This window comes from Chroicocephalus ridibundus, chromosome 4, assembly GCF_963924245.1.
Source record: "Chroicocephalus ridibundus chromosome 4, bChrRid1.1, whole genome shotgun sequence".
Classification (NCBI taxonomy): Eukaryota; Metazoa; Chordata; class Aves; order Charadriiformes; family Laridae; genus Chroicocephalus; species Chroicocephalus ridibundus.
The window spans coordinates 37,335,507-37,357,203 of record NC_086287.1 but is presented as its reverse complement, the minus strand read 5'-3'; the positions used below and the strand labels follow the sequence as shown (position 1 = coordinate 37,357,203).

At 41.1% G+C, this 21,697-nt stretch overlaps 1 protein-coding gene across 7 annotated transcripts in view; it reads left to right on the top strand.

Moving 5' to 3' along the window:
* The window catches only part of MEIS2 (Meis homeobox 2), a 177,200-nt gene that overhangs the window by 148,581 nt on the left and 6,922 nt on the right, over positions 1 to 21,697 (top strand). The window lies entirely within an intron of this gene.

Genomic DNA, 21,697 nt, shown 5'->3' with positions numbered 1-21,697 from the left:
AAACAGCTGGATCCTGGCACTTCAGCTCCCTTCCTCCTCTTGTTCTTTTGGTGGCCTCTGGCTGGTTGCTTCTTTCACTGGAAGCCAAAGTGGATTGACTTTGCTATTCCCCTCCATGGTGTTCCCTTCATCAGACAGCTGATGGGATCTGTTTCCATATGAGCCACCTGTTACGAAGAATTTCAAGTTTATTTGCTTAATAGGAAATTTATTTAAAAGAAATCCATGAAAATAGGCCTGGATTAAAACTAAATAGAGCTGAAGTGAACCAAAATGCACAGAAGCTTACATATTTCCTCATCATAAGCAGATAAAAATAGTTGCTTTGCCTGCCACAGTTTCTGAAGTCCACATCAATATTCTTCTCTTCTTTAAACCAGGGACTCTAATAAGTCCTCTTCAAACGTGATAGTGAAGATGCCACATTTTACTGTGCTCTGGTTTAAGTTGTGCTTTCTCAACACAAAATGTGGGTTTGCCCACAAATGTATTTAAAAAACAACGAAACACTTCAGATGTCCCACTTTTCTATGCACACTGTAGAAGTACAGTAAATTCCTCCTTCATCTGTACACTGTGCCCTCCCACTTTCAGTGGCTGATTATTTCTCTTCTTTTGGATTTCCGGGTTGGATTTCTTCTTGCTGTCTGCAAAGGTAAGAGATTCTTTACTGGGACTTTGCTTTTTAATCCTTCTCTTTCCTCCCCCTTCTCTGAAGGAGGCATTAACCTGGAGAGTGACAAGGACATAGTAATTTGTCTGTCTACCACTTCGATACAGCATTTACCTTATCACAGAATCACAGAATCACAGAATCGTGGGGTTGGAAGTGACCTCTGGAGATCATCTAGTCCAACCCCCCTGCCAGAGCAGGATCACCTAGAGCAGGTTGCACAGGAACGCGTCCAGGCGGGTTTTGAATGTCTCCAGAGTTGGAGACTCCACCACCTCTCTGGGCAGCCTGTTCCCGTGCTCTGCCACCCTCAAAGTAAAGAAGTTCCTCCGCATGTTTAGGTGGAACTTGCTATGCTTAAGTTTGTGCCCTTTACCTCTTGTCTTGTTGCTGGGCACCACTGAAAAGAGCCTGGCCCCATCCTCCTGACATCCACCCCTTAAGTATTTATAAGCGTTGATAAGGTCCCCCCTCAGTCGCCTTTTTTCCAGACTGAAGAGACCCAGATCCCTCAGCCTTTCTTCATAAGAGAGGTGTTCCTATCCCCTAATCATATTCGTAGCCCTTTGCTGCACCCTCTCCAGCAGTTCCCTGTCCTTCTTGAACCAGGGAGCCCAGAACTGGACACAGTACTCCAGATGCGGCCTCACCAGGGCAGAGTAGAGGGGGAGGATGACCTCCCTTGATCTGCTTGCCACACTCTTCTTGATGCACCCGAGGATGCCATTGGCCTTCTTGGCCACAAGGGCACATTGCTGGCTCATGGTCATCCTGCTGTCCACCTGTTCTGTTGTTCTTTATGGATAAAGAAGTATTTCATATACCAAAACATTTGCATTTTCCGCCATGAGTTCTAGTCCATTTCATATCAGTACTTGCCGAAAGTCAATTACCAGGTTTTGTTTTGTGGATTGTGAGAGGTGAATTGCTGGGTCTTGGAATACACGTCATACAGTCAGAATTAACTGGCATCCTCTTTGGTAGTCCGTTAAGAGACGCCACTAACTGAATGGGTCCTGAAATTGAAAACACTTATTTTTTATTTAGATATTAAATACATGAAATCAAAAGCACAGAATGAAGACAACATTCTTTTTGTAGATTTTCCAAAAGCAGTAAATCCACATTTACAGGAGAAGATAAAGATGATAAGGAAAAAAACCCTAGACAACAATAATCAATTAAACACTCAAAAATAAAGAAAAAAGAGAAGAAAAAAAAAATCATCCAATTCTAATGGTGAGGTAAAGTGCTCTTTTATGCTCCATTGCACGTCCTGCAGGAACAATAACATTCTTTTGAGAATCAAAACTGAAATCCAGGCATTTTTAGCTCACAGGAAAATATGTGTTTTGATTGAGCATTTATATGAGATTAGAATTCTTAAATATCAGGCTAATTATCCCACATAAAAAAATAATCTTAGAAAGACTTCTGAAAAGTTACATGTGAATAACAGTTGCAGAACAAATTGTAAACCAGACTCTAGTAATTGTAGCTAGCGCAATCAGACCCTCAGCCATCATCAGAATTTCAATCAGCGGAAGGTAAATCCTGTGCAGTGTAGAGGCACAGATCTATTAGTATCTGGATATTTTTGTGGCCTTCATTGTCAAGTTGTCTCAAAAACAATAGCAAATATATCATGACAACATAAGGAAAATGAGAGGTGAGATGGGGAAAAAATAATTATTAATATCATTAACCGATAGGAAACCCAGAGTCAAGTAGACTAAGGGCTTGATTATTAGTAAAACTGTAGGAATAGCATGGAATATGTCTCTGAGGCATAGCAAAAGCAGAGTTTCCTACTTTGCCTTTGCTCATTACGGTGATATGTATTCATTACTGACCACTATCTGCTATAGGTTGCTATCATTTCAGTGCTGGTTGTTTCCCTGGCTTGAAGGAGGTGTGGGTGGAAAAGGAGTCAATTCGAAACTCCACTCACTCCTACTCTTTCTTACTTACTTGTTTCTGAAAGAGCAAGTCTTATACCCTCTCGATTCTTTTCATAATCAGAGTCATCATGTGCAATTAATTGGTTTATACATGTTAATAAAGAGAATATGTGACAGACTCAGAAACCAGACATAATTCACTCGAACCCAAACCCTTACTTCAATCCATAGTCTGTCCTCCCTTTGTATTGCCACCAAAGAAGAGTAAAATAAGCATCCATCACTCTCTTTCCAGGTTCAGCACAGTGAGTCTGAGTTTCTGTCCCCTAGGATTTTGCATTGTATGTTTGCACTATCCGGTTTACAAGCTGTTATTTTAGTAGCTGGTGGGACCTCCATTGGTAGATTATCCCCTACTCTTGCTGAAGGATGATGTTGATGTATTAGGTCTTTCCTCTTTGTAACTACCACGATACTACAATGAGCAAGTATGCACTTCACACTTCTCCTCCTGATAATCTATTGGTATAGATCTGTGGTTTCCTTTTAATGTCTGGTTCATTAGTCGGTATAAATGTGTGTAGCATTTTTAGCTGTGGTTGAGGAAAGCAGGGAATGTGGAGGTTAAGGTTTATTATGACTGTCATGTTCAGGAACAGAGCGCTATATACCATTTCTGCTCTGAGTCCCTGCACATAACTCCAATTGACACTGGCGTTACGCATTTGCCTGAAAGCTGTTTATCGCCCCGTTTCTATGGGTGATCAGGACAGAATAGATCTGAGTACCAATTATTTTAAACCTCCACAAAACTTTCCATGAAGCGGGGTTAAAGAAATGCTGGCAAAGTATCTAGGAATGTAAAACCCAACAGATAATAGCTCTGTCCCTAAAACCACATGCACAGAGAGACATTAAGAATATTCAACAGTGTCATTTATTATGTAGAGGGCACTATACAGTTGCCCTCCCCTGACACTAGCAATACAAGTGCTTCATGAGGGAATAAACCCCTGAAAGCTTGGTTGCAATTTACTTCTTTACTTCCTGCACATAGTAACAATGATAGTTGAATTGAAAAGCATTTTAAAATTCATAAATATATAAGTAGCCATTATCTAGTGGAAAACATATGTCTGACTATAGGACCTGATCCACTACGCAGTTACTCTAATTTTAAACTAATGTAACTCCATGGTAATCAATGAGGGTGCTGGTGTGCAACTGAAGTAGCACAAAGCAAATAAGGTTTTTAGTACATGTAAAGGTCGTTTTGCTTAAAAGAAGGCCAGCATTTTCATTGTGTGTTTATTATGGGTACCTTAATCCAAATGCTCAGAAAAAGAGGCACTCAGAATAACTGGATACTTTTAAAACCTGTTTGTATTGTGACTGACAAAAAGCTGAGAATATTTAGCTACAGACTCATTTTACAGGGGGAAAAAGGCATGTTGTGTGTTTTTTCTTCCTTTTTGTGGGGTAGAATTTGTTTTTAAAGTAACCGCAGTTAGCTGCTCATTAAGTTAATAAGACGGTGATTTCAGCTAGAATTTGTTTTGATGGTTAAGACAAAACTTCATAGATTGGTTAGTGGAAAGTGAACAGTATGATCTTTATATGTTCATAAATGTAAACAGTTTAAGACCAGAAGGAGACTGTTAAAGCTTTGGTCTGAGCTATTTTCTCTTCAATTTTACCCAAACCCTTTCTGTACTGAGCAGACTTGAAACTGGCTGAAGTTTCTTTTTTTTTTTAAAAAAAGGTATCCCATCTCAATTTTTCTATGAAGTGTTGAGCCCTAATTGTTAATCATTACACTGTGTATTAGTAAAGCAAGTGTGGAAAGCAGAATCAGTAATTCACCATGCAAAGTTTGTGTAAAAACGACAATCTTCCCCGCTGTCCCCCCAATTCCTGTGCACACGTAGTGCCGTAGCCTAGGGGATGAACATAGGAGTAACACAAGGCTCTGGTGTTACTTGCACCCTTCTGATAGCCAGGCTTTTTGCGGAGGGTCTGCTGTGGAATTTCAAAAACAATCAGCAAACTTGCACCAGACAAATAAAGTTGCATTCCTTTACATTTTAGATGTGAGAGATAAAACAGACAGAGTGCCGTTCAATCCCTTATCGAGGTGACACGACCCCAAAAAGCTTTGATGCTGTCTATTGCAAACCTCATGAGGATTTGGGTAGGAAACAAAATGTGATCAGTTTGTTTGACTCGCCTTTCTAACTACATGAATTCAGAAAGGGTTTCTGTACAATTCTCTTCCCCTCCCTTTATTCTGTGGTTTGCTTTGTTTGCTTGAGTTTAAAACTGCCATTACGTGAAAGTGTTGCAAGTATAAATAATTTAGAAGATAACTCTGTGGGGATACTAATAATATGCCCCTGCCTTTTCTAATAGCAACTCATTACGGTTCTGAGAACTAGTATTCCATAGGAACGCTTACACAACATCACTGTGCCATGGATATTGTGGATGTTGACAGTAAAATAGTTTTGAAATCTATTTAATTAAGTGTATTTTCCTTCTTAAAAATGCCCCTTTTGTTTATGACTTGCACTGCTGCTTTAAATTCTCTAAAAATGCCCAAAGGCTTTTTGAGTGGACAGATAGATGGACAGACAGATACACCCATCTGGTTTTATTATCTTAAGTATTTGGATGTAATACCTTTCCACAATAAGAAGCCACAATGATACAATTATCTAACAATGCACAATTACTTCTAAGGGAAATCTAATCAGTTAATAGATGTTAATAAAGACAAATGTACAAAGGTAATAAGTCGGTCAAACTCGAAGAGTCCTACTCTGTTCGCTCTTGTTTAAAGGAAAGAAAAAGCTTTTAATGGGGCTTCTCTTACTTTTACCCCATCATTTTACAAATTGCTTTGCCAACCCTTCATAGGAAATAGTAATTTTAAGTAGGCCAACATCAAGATCAGGTTGTATGCACTTGGTGGTAACGATAGTGTAGCTGCCCTTTCAGGAGTCAGTAAGTCCAACAGTTGAGTCTTTTTTTTTTCTTCTTTTTTCATATTTTTCTTTAGTCTCCAGTAAATGAATGGGGGCTGTCAGTCTGAAAGACTCTTGCTTAGAGAAATCAAGCTCTTTATCGTGCTAACCTCATCCTGGGGTCTTTCGGAAAGTCATAGGGCAGGCAGGCACTGTTTAAAGCAGTCTTAAGTAAAAGCCTACTTGGTGCTCCGCACACAATAAACAACCGCGACGATTAAACAACTCATGAGAAGTAGCGGCAGCCCTCTCACACAGACACATGCTATTTCAGGACTTGGATCTTTGGACTATATTATGGGGAAAGATACTGATTATAGATAATCATAAACTGTTCAAAGCTACTCTTTTTTTTTTTTCTTTTTTTTTAAATAAACATTGAAGAGCTTTATAAAACCATATTCACATCTTCTGTTCCGAAGTGTAGCTATGTTGTGATGATTCTCAGGGCAAATTATTTGATGTTAAAGGATGCATAGTCCATTTGAACAAAAGAGAACTCAAGAACTGGGAGGAAAGTATGATTTTATGATTTTAAAATACTGTGAAAATCTTCACACTAATAACTATAAGAGAGTCAAAATTACTGATGAGATGGAACAAGCCACAGCTGCAGCTCCTGCAGAGATTGCTTGGCTAACAAACTATTACATTAAACACAGCATTGCTCAAAAGAAGTTTGTGTTTTAGATAGTATCGTTCAATATAGATGGGTTTATAACCTGGAGAACAAAACTGACAGTGAACCCAGAGCAACATTACTCTCTCAGACATTCTTAAATACAAGTCTTACTTCTCTATATTCCTCTAGGACTCCTAACACATTTATTCCCAGTGCCCAAATTCCACATGCATTTCCTAGTGTTGCTCTTTCTCTCACATCTCCAGTGTCTTCCTCTCTTCCTATTTCCACTTCAACGGTATGTCTCTTCTGCTTCTGCCTTCATCTCTTCTCACCTTGACTGTTGTAGTTCCCTTCCCTCAGGACTCTAAGTCCCAGTTCTTCATCCCCCCTGTAATGTGCCAAATGCTGATGCTTCCTTCTCACACACACACCAAAATCACCTCCTACTTTCGGCACTTCAGCAGCTTTCCACCGTCCTTTTCTGGATCCATTTCAAAATTGTCTTTTTTAAAACAATGTCAAAGCCTACTTCCACATAGATGTCTCTTTTTTTTTCATATTCTCCTCTCTACTCTCTGTCTAATGCTGCCCTCCCCTCAGTTCTGCAATCTCAGTTGACAAATCCTTCCTATCTACCATAGCTCCCATCTAAAGAGCCCTTCTGTATCTAAAGAGCCTTTCTGTATCATTGGCTAGCCATATATTTTCTCCTTTGCCTGTACATACTTCTTAATTTCTCTCCATGGAAACTGGTTTGGGACTGAGTTCATGAGGAAGATTAATACTGTATGGCATGCTTAAACAGTTATTATAGAACTGTGCTATATTGGAAGGCCAGAGCATGATCTAGGTAGCACTTGGGATAAATGTGGCAAAGGGGTGAAATGGGTCTTTCAGCCTGGATGCAAAACATGCCCACAAAAATTTTCACTTACCAATTTGTTACCTGTATTTAGTACACCTGAAAAGGAAGTGTAGGCACCCATCTTTGCTGCACATCTTGTCCTAGCAATGAGGTTATTGGAACCGTGAGATTTCTGTTTCAAATTAGGAAGTGGAATTTGACATTATGATGTTTTCATATTTCTTCTTTTGTAGACCCTAGTTTCTCGGACTAAAGGAACAACAGTCCTCTAGATACATGATTTTATTTGACTGTGAACACATGTATCAGGCATCAAAAATTACACAGCTAATTGGACCACTCGTCTCAGCAGAATTGATTGGTGGTTAAGGGACATACGTAAAATACAGCTGGATTTTTCAACTCAGGCTTCTGTCAAAACCCATTTAGAGTGCTAAATTTTTCTTTGGCTATTGACCACTATATTTGTTTGTATTTATTTTACTGATTCACAGAGCTAATGCATTTCCTGAAATGTCTGCGAGAACTCAGGTGAGACACCACAGGCTATGCTGTCTTAGGCTAGAATTTACTAGGATTAAAGCAGACGTGGCATTACTAGGGTCTGCTAAGCCTCAGGTGATTTATAAAGATATAAAGTGTATCTTTTATGATTACGATGATGCTAAAAATTTTGTGGATGATAATATAGTCACATTGGAAAGACTGAATATAACAACTGGGGAAGAATCAAGAAAAGGAAATGGAAACTAACTCGCTTTTACTAGTTCATCTGAATGGTTGTCTGCATTTGTTGCTTTTATTATTCTGTTTTACATGGATGCAAGTTTACAAGTTTAGATGCATAAAGGCATATTTGATTTCTAAAATTGTTAAATATTACAGGATTTTCACTATCAAATTGTATTATTCCTAGGAATGTACACATGCCATTGATAATTTTAATAATTCAAAGTGACAAACAAAGAACAGCTTTCCCTCTTCTAACTACTGATTTATCTTCCCAAGTTTTCTTCAGTTTTGGACACAGAATTAAAATTTAAAGAAAAGGGGGTTATTCTATTTATGGTTAATTTCTTCTTAAATTTATTTTTAAATCCTTATGCACACAAGCACAATGCTGAACTACTTTGCTTGAAGACGCTGCCTGTGAATTTGGGGCATTTTTTTCTTTTTTTCAAAGGCTTTTTTTGTGTTACATAATGTTCCTATTGACCTTAAATTTTGTGTTTCTTTCAAAGGTTGGTTAAAGATGTTCTAAAACTTTGCTTGAACTTCTTATGAAAGTATTATTACAATACTGGCTTATAAACCAATGAAGCCACAATAAAAGATCTGTGTAGCGTATTTTACAAAATATTTCCTCATGAATATATGTTAGATATGCATATGATCTGAGTTGCATGTGAGTGTCAAGCAGAAACCCTGCAAACTTTAATTTAAACTAATCTTGATCTTTAGCCATCCCTGAATTTTCCAGCACCATCACTTAGCTGCTGCCCAGTCCCGAGATGCCTAAAATCTTTTGTTCCACATATACTTGTTTCCACTGGTGAGCATGTACAAAACTGCTTAGAATGGGATATAACTGAGAAACTTGGAAGTGTAACCACAGCAGTACTGAAAAGTGAGATATTGCCCTGTCCATGGCTATTTTATATAGAAAGGACCTCCAGGACAGAGGAGTAAGAACACAACCACATATATAGTGATCAATAAACAGTAACGTGTTCCAGAGAGACACACAACTTTCCACACAAAATCAGCCTTGCCTCAGTGTATCTCCACAGGGGTCAAATCCAGCCAAAGTTCTTGTCATACATCAGCCATACCAAGCTTTACACAAAAGAGGCAAATGGTACAGGGAGTGCTATACTCAATGGCTCATTGGTTAGAAAATTCACTTGTTAAATAGGATATGTGTTTGCAGGTCTTCTCTTCGTCTTGATTTAAATCTGTCTTAACTGTTCCAAGTGAGTTGAGTTTCCCAATCAATGGGCTATTGAACATAATTTTCCATCTTTACTCTTCTTCACTATCATGCCTTTCTTGTTCTTCTGACTGCCAGTTCTCTTGTGTATGTAACGACTAGTCAGTAGAACAAAATTAAGTCAGAACAAGGGCTTGACTGTACAGCCTCTTGGTTAGGGATCCAACTTCAGACGTGTGAGAGTTAAATGCTGGTTAATTATGACTGTATAATTACTTCGGGTGGAACATCTTCAGAATGAGAACTGAAAGGGCTTTGTTCACTGTACTGAATACCTGGGTGATTCAGATATTCTTCTAGGATGTGACGGACCTATGCTCAAGTCTTTGTTCCAAATCAAGCAGGATAGTGAGGCAAAACTTGATCTCCTTCTTTCCAGACAAATAGTCAAATAATTATGGTGTCAGTTATAAAGAAAAGAGATCTTTATCTCTGTTGTTATAAGAAAGAACAGACCTGTCCTAAGATGTCTGTCTCACTAAAAGGATCCATAGGAATCCTGACTGGACATAAGTGTCTTCCTCTAACTCAGAGACAGAGCATGGTTATGGCAGAAAGCACCTCACTGTTGGGATACGCACATACACAGCAGTAAAAATTATGATGGGATGGGGTGTTAAAAAGTACAAATCTACATGCCTAAAGAATTTAGGTAGTTCCAATGTTACATGAGGGCTTTTTTATTTTTTTTTTTTACAAAAAAAATGTAGTTAGGTATCTAAGTCCACCTTCTGGTGATTCCTGGAACATCTAACCAGAGACAGGAATTTCCCTGGAAGCAGAGCACCTACGATTTAGGCAATAGTGTCAACATCCCTTTGCTAATACTGCCTTCTAACTTGGAATTTCACGGAGCACTAGGATTGCCTTTACAGGGCCTATGATGATTTTGATAATAGGGCTTGATCGTTTTGAAAATTTTCCTTATACGTCTGAGTGCTTTACTAGACCAGGCTAAAGTGATCAGCATTGCTGGATACAGCCCTGCAATTACCAGTTTTGTGGGCTCAAATGCAGGTTTATACACATATTTTTAGATGCCTTCACCCCTACGCAGTGCAGGAACAATTAGTGAAATTCTCCTGAAAATTAAGCCTCAACACCCTACCAGTCAGAGCAGTCAGAGTTAATATTGAAATCCATCAGCAACCAGTTATTAAAATTATGTAAGATCACACACAGAGTTTCCAAACTGCTCTCATAAAGAAAGATAAATATTAGATAGGTTATATAGATTGGCTTTCATTTCATAACAGATATCTCAATTGTATGCAAAATAAGGGATAGTGGAACACATTACAGAACTGGCCAGTTTTCATTGAAGAAATATGTGCTCAGTTTCAAGTTTCTTTTTGTGGTGTGGTTTAATTTTCACATGAGATATTCAAGTGGCAGTGAGAGACTCCTCCAGCTACCCATCCTTTAACGACGGGTTACAAGAAAGAAAAATACATTAACAGCCCCCTCTTTAGCTGGGGAAGCCAACAACAACTGAAATGTGGTGCACTTGAGCACAGGCTCCTCCAGTGCTGTGCTCTCTGCCCATAAGCCAGCTGAGTACTGAAATCAGGGGAACCAAACCTTTCAAGTGCTTCAGAAAGCACAAACCTAAGGTTTCAGCCCTTAGCTTGTTCAAAAGAATGAAAACAGCAGAGAGAAAAGACATGGTGTAACATTCACATATATGTCCTCAATCATAGCATATCTGGCCATCCAGGACCCCTGCAGAGCACCGGTAAGCTTTATCACTGACTTGCCGGCTGTACTTTGCAATTATCTCTGGTGAACCGGCAAGGTAGGCTGGGGAGCAAGAGCTGAGCCCCGGGGGAGATGAAGCACTGGTCAGAAAGTATGGGAGCCTGGGATATGGACTGACAGGCTGAGGAAAAGGCTCCACAGAGGCTTTTTAATTTTTTCCATTACATGATTCCAAACCCGTTTGGCTAATAGTAACTAAGACATAAGGATATGTGAAACACATACATATACTAGCAAACTCTCAAAATCGTTTTCAGAGCATTTCCCCCTGATTCTTGTGGGACAGAGAGAACAAAAATTGAGATGAGATACAGGAAAAGCTTCACCAATATGACACTGGGAAGATCCGTAGAATTATCTCTTCATTTTAGCACACTTAAATACTATAGCGGTCCCACAGTTGCACGCTGCTAATACCTTCCATCTCTGTGGAGCACGTATTCCACAACATGACAGGCTGTAGTCTCTTGGTGTCTGTTGTGTTGACACATCTTTAGCCACTAAGCCATTAGACCCTCTGATTTGGTAAAGTCTTGCCACTGGTATTGGAATAATTAAAGGGAAAAAATGAAGCTGATTCTGCATCTACAGAGAGAAAGATTAGTATAAGCAGAATCTCCAGTAACCAGACAGTGTAAAGAGCAAAACACAAGAGATACCAGCATGTAGGTATGACTTACTGAGAGGTGATGAGGTGAATCTGGATAAGAGCTATAGCATGGGAGAGGGGGGGATGTATTTATACATAGTGTATTATTTATGCCCATTACTTCTAATTGCCTAACTAGTTCTCTTTCCTCTCACGTATACTTTAGTACCCACCAACCAGAGAAAGATGTCTACAGCTAAATATCTGCCAATTATTATGGACTTTTGCTTAATATTCTATTGTTCCACTGACAGCACAGTTTTTAATATATCATTTTATACTATCCTGTACATCATCATTTTCCTGCCTCCCTTAGGGCCCTGGCTGTAATAGTTCTTATTTATTTCCACAAGCTAACGTATATGCAAAAGATCTTGTAGTCATGATGTCGCCCCCACCACCCTCACCTCTTCCCATCTTTGTTTTTGTAATCCTTTTTGTCCGTTTTTAAAGTTAGAGTATAAAGAAGTGTGAACATAGCATGTGCGTAGACACATACCAGGGTCAAATACACAGCTTGCTGTGTGGTTCCCTTCTCTACCCATAAACACACAAGACACTCCTCTCTCGCTCAGCAGCGTTACACTGCAGCTTTTTCTTGTGGCCTGTAGATTTCCTTTTTTAGCAAATAAACTTGAAAACAGAACAGAAAGGAAATAAAGGAAAACTCCCTTGCTATTCCAGTGGGCGAGGCAGGAGTTTAACAGCCCGCGTAGTGACTGATCACCTCACAGAATCTGCTCAGCACCTTCTGAGTCGAAAAGAACTGAACGGAGCATTGACTCCGGGCTGGCAGGGCTGTGGACTGGTTAGTTGCATCAAATGCTATTTCCTAGTGAGTACTCATTTTGCAAAATTCTTTTTTCGAGGAGAATCTGTAACAGTGTAAGCTGGAGGTGGCTGCGACTGCATCGCTGTCTCTGAAACAGAACAAGCATCTTTAGGATCAGCAGTTCTCAAACTTTCAGCAGCGTGTTTCTATAAATACATTTTGGCTGTGGTTTTTTTAAAGTGGGCTCTTCGTATCCAATTTCCTGAGGTCCGTTGGTTGACAGGTAGAAAAATACATATTTTTTTCCTTCAGATTTTAATAACAATGAAAAAGTGTACAAGCTTCATGGTCAAGACAGGACAGTGGGTACAAAAAAAATGTTATCTTAAGGCAAAATTTACTGTCAGGGAAAATGGAACATTCCTTCTGAACTCACGAACTGGTAGTGCATGTGCAGGTTGGTTGTAGATGGTTGCTACAATAAGGCTTCTTTCATGCAGGTGTGTTTATGCCCCAGGCTTGCTGGCCACAGTCCATTCCATTTACAGAAGCTGAATTAAACAATAACTACCGCATTGCAAAAAGAAGAAGGAAAAAAAAAAAAAAAGGTGAGCGTCAAAGGAGATGCCTGAGAGCTTTGTTAGGGCCAAGAAAAACCCTGTTGCAGTTGTCAGAGCTTGTTGATGTTGCAGAGAACGGCACTTTTTTTTTTTCTGCTGGATTTTGTGGTTCTGCCTTAGGAAAGAAAGTAAAATAGAACGGAAGAACAAAGTCCTACTCTATAAATCAGCAGCTGCTCCTTGCCAGATCAAAGGAGTGACATTTTTGCTCCTGGACTACTTGTCCACTTTAGGTGCTTGACAGACAGCTAACAGCTGGCCTGTTACATAGTATAGGAGAGTTGGGCTACATCTTCTTCAGAGTAGATGACAAGCTAATCAGAGATATCCATAGCACAGGACATGTGAGTGCACCTTGATCTCTTCAAACATACCTACTACATAATTGCTAAACACCTTTATGCATTTTTGGCAAGTTGCTACTTAGGTAGTTTCCAGTGAAAAGTAAGAAGGAGAATTAATGTCTTAATCTAATTTGATCAGGGAAGTTAAACAGATGTTAAATTTGTTGACAATTCTCCTTTTTGGGTCAATTGAGAATTGGCTAAAAAATGTATTACGAAACAGTTAAAAAGATGTGTAAAATACTTCAATGTGATATTACTCTAAAACTACACTTTAAAAAAAAAAAGTTACCTACAATGCGCCCCCTCAACTCCTATGTAAGAAACTAGATAAGCTGTTTGTTTTCAAGACTGTTGGACCCTCATTAGTTTTGAAAATCTTCTCCTATGAGTTTAAGAGGATAAATTAACGCATCTTTAAATGCATGAGTTACTTAAGATTTTATAGATCTGTTATCTACCTTTAACATGGATATCTAAGTGCCAGCAAATCAAAGTGCATGCCAAATTAACTGAAATTGTATTTAGCATCTCCACAAGACGTATGTATACAAACCTGGAATTTTAATGTCAGTAGTAAAAATTTCAAAGTGATTCAGTTTCTAGTTGATTCCCATCTGCAATAAATCAAGTACAGGATGAGGTTATATACTACAGCTTATGTCTATTGACTTTGCATTTTATCTGTAAGATATGAATAGCTAAGGAAGTATGTCTGCTTGTCTCCTCCCTTCCTTTCAAGTACCTTTAAAAGATCATTTTTACAGTGCGTGATAAATAACTGTATATGAATAATCTGATGGCACTCGTGGAGGAGCAACAGCCATGGCCGGTGTGCGTTACCTGGCTTCAGGTACGACTGCGTGCACGGAAAGGCGCCTGTTCCCAGCCAGGAACCCGGGGGGGGGAATAAGGGATGATCCTTTTCCACCTAAAGCTGAGGTTTCTTGAGATCGTGTGAGGAAACCTCTGCCCACCCGGTGGCACCTGTGGGTGTGGGCCCGCAGCTCCTCACCACCTGGGCGCTGACAGACACACGTACCTCCTCCATGGCCGGGTCTCACGGCCGGGGCAGCCCAATCCCCACCTTTGCCCCCAGTAAAACCAGAGCACGGCCATACCTGGATCTCTGGGCGCCGAGGAGGCGGCCGTGCCCCCGGGGCAGCGGCACCCCCGGCCCCGGCCCGGCGGCGGTGCTCTGGCCCCACCTGATGGCGCCCCGCCGCACAGCGGGAGGCCTCACAGGGGGCCACCGGAGCCTGAAAGCCGGGGCGAGCCCAGTTTGGCAGCAGGGACCGGCAGCCCTCCCGTTGCCAGCGTTCCTGGGTACCGATCCCAAGCGCAGGCTGGCTTCGGCCTCGGGGCTGGGCCCTCCCTTCGGCCTCGAGGCTGGGCACTCCCGGCCATGGGAGCAGCAGGGCGCAGGCCAGCAGGGGAGCCAGGTGGCCGTGGGGCCTCCATGTTTGTGAGGGAGCATCAGGGAGCCCTGACTGTGACTGGGGCCTCCTGGATGCCTGCCTTCGTTGTAGGGAAAGGGTCCTGCACCCAAGCCCCTGCCCCGGGGGTGAAGGCAGGGTGGCTTCCCAGGGTCTGTCCTGCTGTGCAGGTGCTCCCCATGACAGGCCTTCCTGGGCAGAGCCAAATCGTTCCCCCCCACACACACACTCCCAAGAGGTAACCTGGTAACCAAGAGTTACATGTTTAACGAGACGGATTTTCTCTGAGGTGAATAGATGCCCGTCTTGCCAATTCTCATGATTTTATCACAAGGCTCAAGTTATTTCATGTTAACTCGAGGTCCCGGCTCCAGGAGACAATGTTTACGTGAGAAATCTTTTCAAGTAAGTTTCTAGATTTTGTGGCTGAGAAGAGCCGTTTAAAAATGTGGCGCAACGACTGAAAAACGCGCAAAGTAAACATCAAGAAGAGCGCTGTTTAAATGACTGCTTTTTTAGGACAGTCTCGCAGTTATGGGACGGGCAAATTTCACGATTTCCAACAACTGGCAGCTCCGAGTGGCATAACGTATTTTTAGGCACTCCAACATAAACATACAAGATGCGGCAGAGGTCTTCGGGGCGGTTAGTGCCTGCCTCAGGCTGCCGCAGGCACCCAGCTTAGTTGCTCTCTGTCATCTTCTGGAGCCTTCTCTCCACCAAACATGGATGTTGACTGAGGTCCTCTGAACCACACCTTTGACAGATGCGAGATGTCTAAATTAGCTCAAGAAAATCAGTTTAAGCAGCCCATAACCCCCCTTCTCATTCCAAAAGCTGTGTGAAGTTTTGTCAGGGAATGAACCTGCCTGTCCCTCCCTCTTCCTCTCAAAACCAATCGTGTAAGTGACTCCATTTCTCAATATTCATGACTTAGGGAAGCCTTGTTTAGATGGCTTATTTCCAGGTGACTAACTCAGCTTTTTTAATTTCCTATAAGGAATGCTGCAAATAAGAGTTGGTAACCAGGTGCGGCATAGATTCAGTGAAGCGTAAACAAGGACTTTTTCAACTATTTTCGTACACACATGTACAGAAGGACGCCTAAACCTAATTCTGTCAGTTTAGAATGCATATCGGAGGGAGAAGTTAAATAAACTAAGATAACTAGATTTTACTTGCTCAGATAAAAGTTTGGGTGACAGACAAAAACTGCGGGGTGTGGGGGGGTGTATGTTGATAAAAGTGTTTCTGCAAATTAGTCTTTTGTAATGCATTCTTTCAGACTGCTCTGATCTGCTCAAGACTTCTGAAATGATTCTTTCAGCCTGGGAAAGAAGTCATTTTCTAGGTTACTTATGAAAACATTTTTTGTGACTTAGATGTAATATTTCATTGGTTATTTTTCCTTCCAAATTAGGGCATTCTTGGGCAACAAGGGATCAGTGTAGTATATACTCTTGAGCTAAACACTGACATGTCCAAATACTGAAATATCATTTAGGCAAGGATTTATTTTCCCATCCAAGGTGAAAACATTTGGATTATTTTTTAGAATGCATTCTTAGGCTCTTACTCAGCAAAACATTGAAGCAGGTGCTTAAACCTCATTTATTCACCAAGCTCAGCTCCCATTTACCTAGGTTTAATGAGAGCTGAGCTTCTAATCTAGAATTGTCAGGTTTTTGAAAAATCTTGCTAGACTGTTCCTCTGGGTACCTAAAAGTTTTGAAAATTGGCTTTACATTCAGATGACAGAAAATAAGCAATTTTAACCCTACATTACTAGTGCTGTTGTTGTTATTTTTATTTTTATTATTTCTGTCACTAAACCTGTGAGAATGTTCATTTAGTATCTCTGTTCTTTTCAAGTCTTTTGGGGCTAAAATCTAAATTGAGGCAAAACTTTCCTTGACATTAATCCTTTTAGAGAACTGATTGTAAATTCATCTCAAAAATTTGTTTATTTCTCTGTTTTTCACATAAAGAATTGAGAACTTATTTATGCAGTGGCTGGTTTGTTAAATAAATGCAATATTTTAACATATTCTGGGATGGATATTTTAAGTGGAAATCCAGATTGAAGATTGATACTGAAAAGTTTTGAGTTGTTCCTGGTGGCTCCATGTTGTTCCTCAGTCTCTCAGAAGGAGCAACATATTCTGCTGTGGGGGACTGGCACAGTTTTGCACCAGTTCATCTCACAGAAGATATTAGACGCATAGGCAAGTGCCTGGAGTTAAATACCACTCTCTACTTGAGTTCAGATTAGACTCCAAGTTGGGGATGAGTTGTAGTTTCCTAAGCTTTCATGCAATTCATCCTCCTGAAGCAAGACCTGTTGTGACCCTACGTACTTAAAGTGGATTTTCCATGATAGCTGTAGAGTAAAGCTGGAGATGTTTCTAATTCTGATTACCAATCAGTACAGCCACTAACAGTTCATCAAGAGCTAATCTTACCTACATTCAGTTATGGAGTGGTCACTGTTTTGAAATACACATACAGTATGTACAAGAAAGAGAGTGGAAACAACAACAAAATTATTTTTGAATGTGCCAGACTTGAGCAAGCAAACTAAGATCTCTCTATTTGCTGGTAACTCTTTTGCACTTTGCAGAAATATCTCTTGTGATTTTATCTGAACATTATTTATTATAAAAATAAAATGTATTATGTAAATGCGAGTTTAACATCATTTGATATGACTTGAGATGAAATATGATAAATACATAGAGAAGATTAATTACAGGACTACTTCCTATATAATACAGAAAACATGTTTATTTTGGACAAAGAAAACCAAGGCTCTATTTGAAGAGATGCAATTAAATGCATATATTTAGATTATATTGTCATGCTAATTAGCAATGGTAGGAACCAATTAGGACTAGGGCTACCAAATCACCAGACTACATTGCATATTCACTAGTATACCTTTACTGCTCTGCTGTTTTTTGAAAGAAGCAGATAAAAATGAAATGTGTTCTTTTGAAAGTCCATATTGTTGTGCATTTTGAGCCAAATCTTGTTCGTTGTGCTTTCATAAATTGTCCCACAAAAGTTACCGGAACTACTTGTGCGAGAAAGAGAGGCTCTGGCTGTAGGAAATATATGTGTCTGCTTTAGGTAGCAATTACAGAAAAATACAAGATGGAAAAAAAGCTTCTTTCGATCCAAACGGCTATTGTTTGAATAAGCGAGGTCGGTAATCTGTCATTTGCAAAATGCTGGAAGTGCGATTTTCATTAAACGCACTATGTCAATGACATGTATTTCTCAACATTACACACCTCATTTATCATTCTGGAATGAGGGCCGGGTACCATATGAATGTAGAGTTTGTGAAGGTATCGCCTCACAGCCCTGGAGGCTGATGACCCCTCTTTATCTACACAGCAGGTAAGGCACAAACAGTGGCAATGTGAGCTCTCTCTACGGTCCCCTGCCAGTGTGCCTGACTGCTAAGCTGGGGGAACAAAGGAAAGATAGCATATGGATAGCAGATTGTAGGAGCGCTGAAAGAGGACTGAGGAAATCTATGTTGGGTGTGTGGCTCTGCCAAAGATCTCTTGTATGACTTTGGCCTTGTCACTTAATCTCCTTCTGTCTCCGTTCCCCTTTGCAAACAGGGAGAAGGCGTCTCTCCTCTCCCCCAGGCTTTGCCTGGAAATCTGTTCAGACCCTGAGTTCTCTTGGACGGTGTGCTTGTGCAGCACGGGGTGGAGTAAGACTGAGCTTCACTGGGTCCCCTCACTGCTGCTATCATCCAAATAATAGGAATTACTATTAACAGAAGAGTAACAAAGAAATCCATGTCTTGTTGATAGATTTTACTCATCTTTTCAGGCCATTCAATCTTTGGCCTCTGGGTGAAGGGTATGAACAAGGCAGGCAATTAGTGTCAGGAGCAGAGCTGTGAATTCTTCTTTTATAGGGTTCCAAATAATGCTGGAAATAGTGGCATTGGTGTTCTCTTTTTTCACCTGTCTCTTAATGCCTTTTTAAGACATTTGTGCCAAAATAACATCACAGTGTTTCTGCAATACACGAACTGAAGTGCTGTGCAAAAGGCTGTATTTTGCTTTACTTTGGCCCTGGAGATGACTCCCTGAGGGATTCAAAAAAAGCCCTCCAAAAAAAATGCAAAGGCTAGGGCAGGGACTACGGTTTCTACGTCTCTATTATGCACTGTGCATATTTATGGGGCAGTATAAAGAATAAATAATAATCCACAAACACTGCATTCTGTGCCCTTGTCTACCAATTGTGCTGATGCATTATGTGATGTCGCTACTGCTAATGAAACTAGGATCTGATTTTTAGCTTCACCTGAAAGCTATATCTGTTTTGCACCTGTGATTTTGCAAATATAAATAATTTCACATGTAATTTTTCAGACATACCCACTGGTGGGTATAACCGATGCCATTTACAGACAGGATTTTTCAGAGGAGCCATAGAAATGGAATTTCAAAATGATCTGGATGCCCAAAGCCTCTGCACTCCTATATCTTTCTAAGTATATGACAGTGCGTCTTCTCTTCAGACAAAGTGTTGCTGGTCTAGAGGACATCATTTGCACCTGCGGTTCTGCACATGTGCAAAAGAAAAATGGAGAAATAATAAAATCAGAAATCAAACCCATGTGCTATATTTTGCAAGATTTACTGGACAAACGCGATCATTTCTTTTTTTTTTCTGCAGGGAGACAAAGATTGGGGGGCTCACTATTAGGGCTTTAACTCTCATTTCCAAAACTGCTAGTGAGTTGCCTGTATGTAGAGTTCACAGTGAAAGGCTGGCTTTATTCACATCAGTGGAATGAAATAAGGCCAAGCTCTTTGGGGAGAGAATGGCTGGGCAAGATTGGGTTTTCAACACCCATCCCAAAAGGCTTCTTCTGTGGTGGCTGTCAAATGTGTGAGACTGGGGTGGAGTACCCCAGTCTGCTGCCGGCGGAGGTAAAGCAGTTGTCACCTGAAACCCTTGAAGACTTAGAATTTTCTTAATGCTCTGCCTTGTTGTGCGAGCCCATTGAAAGAACACTTCAGAGGGCACCCATTTCTTGCTAATGTAAACTTTCTGAGGAGTATCCAAAGATATGACCTCTGGGTGAACCTTTAACCTTCCCCTTAATTATTTGTTTGAAGACAGTGTCGAGTTCTCCTGCTGAGAGCCAAGGCCCATAATGCTTCGCAGCCTTGTGAGCCGGGGTGTGTGTGCGGGGAAGTGGAGAGGGACATAAATAAGGGGACCACCAGATGTAAATAATAAAAGTGGTCAGGGTTTAAATAAGAAACGAAAAAGCAATTTGGTTTCCCTGAAGAGTGGCCTGATTGAAGAAAAGGGGTTAGTAAGACGGAAAGCGTGTGCGTGTGGGGGGATGTTTCTGTTGTCTGTGATTTTTTACAGGCCTAAATAAGCGTTCATTCCATTCTTTAAAACCTTGCCATCTGTATACACCATTAGAAGCTCATAGGAGAAGAGAAAACAGTCTTATCAGGCTTTCCTGTTAATCTCTATTGGCCTTAACTTTAGCTGATAAAAGGCGTGCTGGATGGAGGAGGTTCAGGTCAGGCTCCATTTGGTCAGCGCGGTAACGTTGCTGGAAAGTAGCTCAGCAAATTAAGTCCTATCAGGGGACCTTTGTCTTTGAGGACAGAAGCATCCTCGAAATCACCGCGCTGGGGTAGGAGATGCCTTCGCTGCGCCGCAGTCAGAAGGGAATAAACAACTACATCGACTGTGTCTGAGTTTTTATTTCAATACCTGAAGTCATGACTAATTCTGAGGCAGGATGACATTTCTGACAACTGAATTATACTTTTCCTAAAGAATAAAGAATGTCTTTCGGATGTAAACAGAGAGATGCAAAAGAGCCCTTTAGTGTTACTTGTAGCATTTATGCATCTGTCTAATGAAATTTCCACGACTGTGATTACGGAAGATGCAATCGAAGGTGTGCCACTGTCTTTTATTATCTGCAGAGGAATTTAACCGGGAGGCGGGAGGGAGGGAAGGAGGGAGGGAGGGAAGCGCGACAAAAGGCCTTGCGGAGTTGATGCTATATAAAGGCTAGCAATTTACTAAATGAGCAGATGAACTTAGTTTTCAGTTAACTGACTGAAAGACTTCGCGAGGCGTTGGATCGGGCCCAATGGCAATTATTGGAGGCTGGTTTGGATGATGGGCATGTTAGTATTTCTGAAGAGGATTAAACACTAGTATTCGACTTCATTAGCACTCCTTAAGGGTCACCAGCCGAAAGCCTGAGCTGTGAAATAGCACACAAAACCTGCGCGAAGGCTCCGGAGTGTTCTCAAACACAAAGAGGGGGGACAAAAACAAGCGTGGCTCCTGAGTGATAGAAAATTGCCCTGTTTTGAAAGAAACCCTGTGAATAGGCAAGTTTTAAAATTATTTTAGGGAAATTAATTTGGCTTAGCTTGTGCCGATGTGGATCGCTGCGCATTAAGCTAATAAGAAATATGCAAGCACTTATTTTTGGATTACCAGCAAAATTAAATCCAGGCTCTGCGGCCAACTAACTGCCTTTACCAGCGCTCAAAAGCCTCGGCAACCGCCCCGGTTTGAGATAAAAAAAAAAAAAGGCTATTTTGGGACTAATATTAACCACATGTACCTGCGACTGGGGGTTTCTAAGGAGTTGAAAGGTGCCTGCGCGTAGGGCGGGCGGTGGCCTTGCGCCGGGTGTCCCCGCTCCCGGCCGCAGAGGTCGTCCCCAGCTGGCACTGACCTGCCGACGACCCCCGGCTCTGCGGGCTCCGACCCCGGGAGCTGCAGAAGAGCAGAAGTCTTTCTGGGCCGGCACTTATTGCTGCCGCGCTGGTGATAAAACTTCAGACAGCCTAATTGATGGCTTTGCTGACCTACCGGTACCTTGTGAAAGCACGGAGTGGCAAAGCCTGGTCCTCATTTATGGCCAGCTGCAAGGGGAGCTGGAACCCGAGGATGGAAAGGAAGGGGGGGGAAAGTCTCCCAGCCTGTGAACTTTAACCAGGTTCCAAGCCACTCGAA